The sequence below is a fragment of the Mus pahari genome, chromosome 12 (genome assembly GCF_900095145.1).
Source record: "Mus pahari chromosome 12, PAHARI_EIJ_v1.1, whole genome shotgun sequence".
In the NCBI taxonomy this organism is placed as follows: Eukaryota; Metazoa; Chordata; class Mammalia; order Rodentia; family Muridae; genus Mus; species Mus pahari.
Window position 1 is genome coordinate 52,529,680 of NC_034601.1, and position 9,276 is coordinate 52,538,955.

The window sequence follows — 9,276 nt, forward strand, 5'->3', positions numbered from 1 at the left end:
TTGACATAAGTTACATAAATCAGGCCTCAAATTTTATCTTAAATTTCATTTCCCTTCGGGTTCTCTTTCAGTGTATCCAGGGGCTACTGTACACAAGGCTGGAAGGATGAAGCAGAATTTGGAATGTTTGGGGTCTATAGAATTCCAGTCTTGCTCAGAGTGAGGGCCAGGGTGGTGGCGATCAGGAAGGCCTTTTCCAAGGATTTTAGTGTCATACCTCTTTTTGATGAAGGACTTCTCTGAAGATCTTCAGTGAAACAGCTTGTGTACCTACACTTTATTCATGGTGAACAAAGGCTATGTCTGAACCTTGGAGAGTGGGAAGGTGTTCTCAGGGTGAATGTAAATCATTGACTAGAGTTGAATGGCAATGCTTCATTTGCGTGGGGAGGCGCTCCAGGAATCTCAGGTGCTTACTGATCAGGTTCTTATCAGGAGAAAGGAAGCTGATCACATAAATCTAACCAAAGCTACATGACATTCAGTAGGTAGAAGGTATGGGACTTTCGAGCGCTCAAGACAAGTTCAGAGAAGGAGAAGCCCTGAGAGTAAAGAGAGTCCCCCATTTTGTGCCAAGCTCAGAAGGCCATCCTAGTAACGGAAGACTTCAACCTTAATTATCAATGTTTCTGCCCTGTGTTTGGTTTTTAATGGAGAAATGTCACCAAAGTCCTCAACCTCTATATGGGGATTAGCATGATTTTTTTTTTTGTAACACTATTATCTGAAGTTTTAAAAACTGGATGGGGCAAGTTGTAAGCATCAAAATAAAGCACAACATAAACCAGAGGGTTTGATGGCAGTGGTAGCCTGGAATACAAGAGATTATTGAACCAATTTAATTGCTTAGTGGATTGAAATCTTGAGTACAAGTCTGCATAGAGGTGTTTAAGGGTATAAACATTGGTCTCAGACAACATTTGATTCATTTACATAGACATATATTTTTTTCCTAATACTATGTAAATTCTCCCAAGTTTAGCTGTCATTAGGCCCTGGCAAGAGTGTTCATGTGTTGCTGGAAGAACCCAAGGCTGTTATCTGTGGACACCATTACCCAATGAAGCTTGTCTTGAAAGTCACAAGTCAAATGGGTTGTGTGGACAAAGACAACTTCACAGCCTCAACATATCCAAGGAAGACTGTGGCCAAGCCTCCATCTGGCCTGCAGTGACAGGGTTGCAGTCCTTTTGTCATAGAGAAAAACCTGTGAACTAGCCACAAAAGGGGTGCAGAACCCTGACAGGGGAAGGTCTATGTGGATATATATATAAATAAATACACACACACACACACACACACACACACACACACACACACACACACATTGTTTTTACACCAAAAGAAAAAGGGGATAATGCATACATTAGCCGGTAACAGTCTGATTGGCAGCACATCAGTGAGTGACCCATTGCCATAGACCTGAGAGAAAGGTAGGTAAGGGTATAAGTGTCAGAGGAAACTTAATCCTGGTTTGGCATCCTTTAAGTGAGAAGTCCCCTGTGTCACAGTAAGGAAAGCAGAGGAAAGGATCATCTTATGAGCTAAGAAAGCAAATGCCATTATGTATCTGGAATAGTCAGTAACCGGTTGTCTGTGAAAAAAAAATTGGCTTAAGCATATTCTTATTTTTATTAACTGAAGATAACGTAACAGTTATTAATGTAGATCCTTTGAACTATGAGAGATGGCTCCAAGATGATTCTCTAAAGCTTAAGAGAATTTTCAAAGGCAGTAGAAATCTATCTTTGTGTCCTTGGAGTCTTTGGAAAAAATCTTGGGTTAAAAGCATGAACATTCATTCTTTTAGTTATTTTTGTTATTAGGGAAGAACAAACAGTTATTCCAGTTATTTGGAGAAACAAGGATTCAAACAAAACTTTTTAGTTATTCATATTATTAGGGAGAATCAAGTATTCAAACAGAAGTTTTCTTTAGTTATTCCTCTTGTTTGGGAGGAATAAGCACTTTTCTTTTTAAAAAATTCATTTATTCACTTTACATCCCAATATCGACCCCTTCCTCCCAGCAGCTGATCACACAGATCTTCTCCCATTCTCCTAAGAAAAGGGTGAGCCCCTCACAGCCTTCCAACCCCCTACCCCCACACACATCAAGTCACTGCAGGACTAGAGGCATCTTCTCCCACTAAGGCCAGACAAGGCAGCCCATTTAAGGAAGCAGGATCCACAGGCAGGCAACATATTCAAGGACAGCCCACACTCTAGTTGTTTAGGGAACTACATGAATACCAACCTGCACCTTTGTTTCGTTTGTGGGGGAGGAGGACTAGGTCCAGCCTCTGCTCAAACTTTGGTTGCTGGTTCAATCTCTGGGAGAACCCAAGTGTTCAGGTTGGTGTTCTCTGTTGGTCTTCTGATAGAGTCCCTGTCATTTTCAGATCTCTCCTTCCTTCCACATCTTCAAGACTCCCTGAGCTCCATCTAATGTTTGGCTGTGGGTCTCTGCATCTCTTTCCATTGGCTGCTAGGTGGAGCCTCTGAGAAGACAGTTACGCTAGATTGTCTGCAAGGATAACAGAGTATTATTAACAGTGTCAGGGACTGGTTCTTGCTCATTGGATAGGTCTCAATTTGGTCCAGTCATTGGTTATCCATCCTCTCCATCTCATCTCTACCTTTGTCCCTGCAAATCTTGTAGGCAGGACACATTTTGTGGGTAGGTTGCTGTCCTTATCCCTCCACTGGGAGTCCTGCCTGGCTACAGGAAGTGGCCACATCAGGATCCATATCCTTGGCTGCTAGGAATCTCAGTATAGACACCCTGGGCCTCCCCCCATCCCAGATCTCTGGCATGTCCTAGAGAGTGCTCCCCCACCGTACACTTGTGCTCTTTCTCCCTGTTCTCCGTACACTTGATCCCCCCTGCTCTACTTCCCTCCCTATCCCTTCTCCCACACAGTACCCTCTTTCCATTCACCTCTGATATCTATTTTATTTCCCCTTCTGAGAAAGATTCAAGCATNCTCCCTTGAGCCCTCCTTGTTATTTGGCTTCTTTGGGTCTGTGAATTATAACGTAGTTAGGGCTAATATCCACACATAAGTGGGTACATACCATGCATGTTCTTTGGGTCTGGGTTACATCACTTAGGATGATCATTTCTAGTTCCATCCATTTGCTTGCAAAATTCATGATGCCTTTGTTTTTTAGTATCAGAGTTGTATTCCATTATGTAAATGAACCATGTTTTCTTTATCCACTTTTCAGTTAAGGGACATCTAGGCTATTTCCAGTTTGGGGCTATTATGAGTGAAGCTTCTATGAACATAGTTGATCAAGTATTCTTGTGGGATAGTAGAGCTTCTTTTTGGTGCATATGCCCAGGAGTGGTCCAAAGTAGTTGTACAAGTTTGCATTTCCACCAGCGATGGAGGAGTGTTCCCTGTGTTCCACATCCTCACCATAATGTGCTGTCCCTTGAGTTTTTGAGCTTAGCCATTCTGAAGGGTGAAAGATGGAATCTCATACTCTATTTGATTTGCTTTCCCTTGATGAATTAGGGCGTTGAACATTTATGAAAATTTCTGATTCCTCTGTTGAGAATTCTGTTTAGCTCTGTACCCCATTTTAACTGGATTATTTGGATTACTAATGTCTAACTTTTTGAGTTCTTTACATATTTTGCATATTACCCTTCTGTTAGATGTACAGTTGGGGAAGACCTTTTTGCAGTCTGTAGCCTGTCATTTTGTACTACTGAGGGTATCTTTTGACTTACAGAAGGTTATTAGTTTCATGAGGTTCCATTTATTAATTTTGATCTCAGTGCCTGAGCCATTGACGTTGTGTTCAGGAAGTTGTCTTCTACACCAATGAGTTCAAGGTAGAACTATTCTCCACTTTCTGTTCTATTAGATTTATTGTATGTGGTTTTACATTGAGGTCCTTAATCTACTTGGACTTGAGTTTTGTGCAGGGTGATAAATATGGGTCTGTTTGTATTCTTGTACATTCAGACTGGCAGTTAGACCATCACCATTTGTTGAAGATTCTTTCTTTTTTTTATTGTACGGTTTTTCATTCTTTGTCAGGTATGTGGGTATATTTCAGGGACATTGATTGAATTCCGTTGATCGGCCTGTCTGTTCCTATACCAGTACCATGATGTTTCTATCACTATTGCTCTGTAGTACAGCTTGTGGTCAAGGATAATGACTCCTCCAGAAGTTCTTTTTATTGTTCAGCATTGTTTTTGTTATCCTGGGATTTTTGTTTTTCCATGTGAAGTTGAGAACTATTCTTTCAAGGTCTGTAGGGAATTGTGTTGGAATTTTGATGAGAATTGCATTAATCTATAGGTTGTTGTTGGTAAAATGCCCATTTTCACTGTTAATCCTACCAATCCATGAGCATGGGAGATCTTTCTGTCTTCTGCTATGTTCTTCAATTTCTTTCTTCAGAGACTTGAAGTCCTTGTCATATAGGTCTTTCAGTTGCTTTGTTACACCAAGATATTATATATTATTTTTGGCTATTATAATTGCTATCTTCTCCCTATCTTCCTCCTCAGACTGTTGTTTGTATAAAGGAGGGCTACTGATTTCTTTGAGTTAATTTTGTATCCAGCCACTTTGCTGAAGATGTTTATGCACGGAAGGAGTTCTCTGGTGGAGTTTTGGAGGTCACTTTTGTACACTATCATATGTATCATCTGCTTGACTTTTTGCTTTCCAATTTGCACTCCCCCAATCTTCATTAATTATCTTATTGCTCTAGCTAAATCTTCAATTACTAAATTGAAGAGATAGATAGAAACTGAACCTTATCTTTGTCCCTCATTTTAGTGGAATTGCTTATATTTTTTCCCATTTAATGTGATGTTTGCTATTGGCTTGCTGAATATTGCCTTTATTGTGTGCAGATATGTGCCTAATATGCCTGATCTCTCCAAGATTTTTAACACGATGGGGTGTTGGATTTTGTCAAAGGCTTTTTCAACATCTAATGAGATGGTCATGTGATATTTTTCTTTTAGTTTGTTTATATTGTGGATTGCATTTATGGATTTTCATATATTGAATCACTCATAAAGTGAACCAAGTAGGATGAAGCCTACTTGATCATCGTGAATGACATCTTATATGTGTTCTTAGATTCAGTTTGTGAGTATTTTATTGAATATTTTTACATCAGTGTTTGTAAGGGAAATTAGTCTGAAGTTCTCTTTTGTTGTTGAGTATTTGTGTGGTCTAGGTATCAGGGTGACTGTGACCTCCTAGAATGAGTTTTACAATGCTCCTTCTGTTTCTATTGTGTGGAATAATTTGATGAGTATTGGGATTAGCTCTTCTTTGAATGTCTGGTAGAGTTCTGTACTAAAACCATCTGCTTTTTCGGTGAGAGACTTTGAATGACTGCTTCTATTTTCTTAAGTTTTAAAGGACTACTCAGATAGTTTACCTGATCTTGATTTAACTTTGGTAATTGCTATCTGTCTACAAAATCATCCATATCATTTAGATTTTCCAGTTTTGTGGAGTAGAGGCTTTTGAAGTAAGACCTAATGATTCTTTGTATTTTCTCAGTGTCCATTGTTATATGTCTGCCCCTTTAATTTTTGATTTTGTTAATTTGGGTTCTCTCTCTCTCTCTCCCTCCCTCCCTCCCTCCCTCCNNNTCCTCCTCCTCTTCCTCTCTGTCTCCTCTCTTTCTCCCCCCCACCAACACTTGCTGGCTTTTGACTCATGCTGTTGCTCTTGCTCCCTGTTTTTAACTGCTCTCTCTCCCCACTTGTTTTGTCCCTCTCTCCCTCCCTCCCTCTCTCCCTCCCTCCTTCCCTCTCTCTGTCTGTCTTTTAGCTAGTTTGGCTAAATGTTTGTCTATCTTGTTAATTTTCTCAAAAAACCAGCTCTTGGTTTTCTTGATTCTTTTTATTATTCTCTCTGATTCTAACTGATTAATTTTAGCCCTGAGTTTGGCTATTACCTGCTGTCTACTCTTAGATGTGTTTGCTTCTCTTTTCTAGAGCTTTCATATGTACTTTTAAATCATAAGTATGATAACACTCAATTTTTTTTTATTTTTTGAGACAGGGTTTCTCTGTGTAGCCCTGGCTATCCTGGAACTCACTCTGTAGACCAGGCTGTCCTGGAACTCAGAAACCCACCTACCTCTGCCTCCCAAGTGCTGGGCTTAAAGACATGCGCCACCACTGCCCAGCTCCAATTTCTTTATGAAGGCACTTAGTGCTATAAACTTGACTTAGCACTGCTCTCAGTGTTTCATAAGATTGGATATGTTTTTTATTTCATTTTTCTTTAATTCTAGAAAGTCTTTAATTTCTTTATTTCTTTCCTGACCCAGTGATCATTGCATCAAGTGTTTTTCAATTTCCTGTTGTTTCTGTTGTTGGAGTTCAGATTAGATGCAAGGTACTATTTCCATCTTATATCTGTTGAGGCTTGCTTTGTGATCAATGATATAGTCAGTTTTGGAGATGGTTCCATGAAGTAGTGGAAAAAAATGTACATTCTTTTGTATTTGGGTGAAATGTCCTATAGATATGTTAGGTCCATTTGAAACATATCCTCTATTAGTTTCATTATTGCTCTGCTTAGGTTCTGTCTATATGATGTGCCCATTGGTGAGAGTTGGGTATTAACGTCTCCCACTATTAATGTGTAGGGTTAGTGTGAGATTTAAGCTTTAGTAATGTTTCATTTAATCGCTTCTCGGCCTTTTGGCTAAGATCAAGTGTATTAATGTTTCTTTTATAAGTGTGATTACACTTGCATTTTGTGCATAGATGTTTAGAATTGAGAAAAATCCTCTTGGTGAATTTTTTTCTTTGATGAATATTATGTGTACTTCCCCATCACTTTTGATTATTTTTGTTTAAGAGTCTATTTTATTAGATATTAGAATAGCTATTCCCACTGGTTTCTTGAGTCCAATTGCTTGGAACACCTTGTTCTCACATTTTACTCTTCAAGTAATATCTATCTCTGGTTCTGAAATGTGTTTCTTATATAAAGCAGAATGATGAATTTTGTTTATATATCCATTCTGTTAGCTTGTGTCTTTTTATTGGGGAATTGAGTTTATTGATATTGAGAAATGTTAATGACCAATGATTTTTAAGTCCTGTTATTTTGATATTTTTGGTGATTTTGTGTGTGTGTGTGTGTGTGTGTGTGTGTGTGTGTGTGTGTGTGTGTTTCTCTTCTTTTGGTTTCTTGGTTGGTGACAGTCTCTGGGAGCTTTGAGGGATCCAGATTAGTTGATACTGTTGCAATTCCTATGGGGTCGCCATCCCCTTGAGTTCCTTTAATCCTTTCCCTTACTCTTCCATCAGGGTCCCTGACCTCAATCCAAGGTTGGCTAGAAGTATCTGTGTCTGTCTCAGTTAGGTGCTGATAGAGCCTCTCAGAGGACAGCCATGCTAGGCTCCTGTCTGGAAGCACAGCATACCATCAGTAATAGTGTGTATGCAATGGATCCCAAGTTGGGTAGTTCACTAGATGGCTATTCCTTTAGTCTCTGCTCTATTTCCATCCCTGCATTTCCTTTAAACAGGAGTAATTCTGGGTCAAAATTTTTGAAGATGGGTGGGAGGCCCCATCTTTCCACTGAGTCCCTGTCTATCTAGTGGAGGTGGTTACTTCAGGTTTCATCTCCTCACTGTTAGGTCTTTCAGCTAAAGTTATCTCCATTGAGTCCTGATAGCCTCTCACATCCCAGGTCTCTGGGAGTTTCTAGGGGTTCCCCCTGTCTTCTCACCCCCCTCAGCTGCATATTTTCATTTATCTCCTGGCCCTCTAAGTTTGTTTCCTGTTTACCCCCATACCTAATCCTGTCTGCCTTTTCCCTCCGCTCACCCATCCAGGTCCCTCCTTCTCTTTGCCTCCCTTGATTATTTTTTTCTACCTTCTATGTGGGATTGAAGCCATCCTCACTAGGGCCTTCATTGTTAAACTTCATATGGTCTATGAATTGTATCATGAGTGTTCTGTACTTTTTGGCAAATATCCACTTATCAGTGAGTACATACCACACATGTCCTTTTGGATCTGGGTTACCTTTCTCAGGATGATATTTTCTAGTTCCTTTCATTTGCCTGCAAAAATCCACAATGTCTCCATTTTTAATAGGTAACTAGTATTCCATTGTGTATACATGATGACATTCTAAGATAAACTTCAACCATGTTGAATAGTGGGCTATATAGTTTGGGGGAAGGAAGTAGTAATATCCAGGGGTGGGGAAAGATCATTGGTTGAAGGCTAAGTTATTGAAATGCCTCATTAGCATGAGAAGGAATTCCAGGAATCCTATGTGCTTGCTGATCCAGTTCTTAAGGGAGCAGGGTGTGGGGGAAGGAAGGGAAAGTTAGCTGAACCTGTAATCTACCCAAAACAACTTGACATTCCACAGATAAAGGGTTTGGGTGTTTAGTTCTCCCCGGACTAGGTCAAAGAAGTATAAGCCCTGCTGATAAAAGGAGTCCCCCATTTTGCACTGAGCTCAGAAGGCATTTCAGACAATGGTAGACTTTGACCTTAATTAGCAGGATTTTGCCACAACAAACTAACCAAAAAGCAGAAAGAGAATATCCAAGCTAACAAACTGGAAACGAAAAGGGGTACAAAATAGACACTGAGGAAATGCAGAGAATCATAAGGACATACTTTTAAATGCAGTGCTCCCTAAAATTGAAAAAAAAAATAGATAATTTTCTAGGTAGATATCACTTACCAAAAATGTCAAGATCAGGTAAACAATTTCAATAGTACAAGTGTAATAGAAGCATTAAGTCTGCCAACCAAAAAGGACCCAGGGCCATACAGTTTTTGAGCAGAATTTTTACCAAACTTTCAAAGAAAAGTTAATACATATATTCTGATATATATATGGGAAGCCATGTAATGCCATTACAAGATGGTGTTGGCTACCATTGGCCACCACCCGTGTATGTCAGGTAAACAACCAATGTGCGCAGGTGCAAATGGGTTTCACGCCAAGTCTTTGCCCNCCCCGGGGCATAACAGTGAGATCATGAGTAAGCAACCAATTAGACGTGGTCATGCAGTCTTGGGGACTATATAGGGAGTCGCTCGCGGGGCCTCGTGGTCTTCCTCTTCAAGATGCAATAAATGCTGTGCTGCAGAAGGATTCTGGTGTCCGCGTGCGTTCTTGCTGGTGAGATGATAGCACAGGACAACTGGTGCCGAAAACCCGGGAAAAAAATGCCTCACCATCTCCGGAGCTGAGGAGACCCTCTGCTCGCGGAGAGGATTCAGAACTGCAGGACAAA

At 40.1% G+C, this 9,276-nt stretch overlaps 1 pseudogene; it reads left to right on the forward strand.

The window, feature by feature from the left end:
* Positions 1-6,686: 6,686 nt before the first annotated feature.
* On the forward strand, positions 6,687-6,846 carry LOC115065164 (annotated as a pseudogene).
* The last annotated feature ends 2,430 nt before the right edge of the window (positions 6,847-9,276 follow it).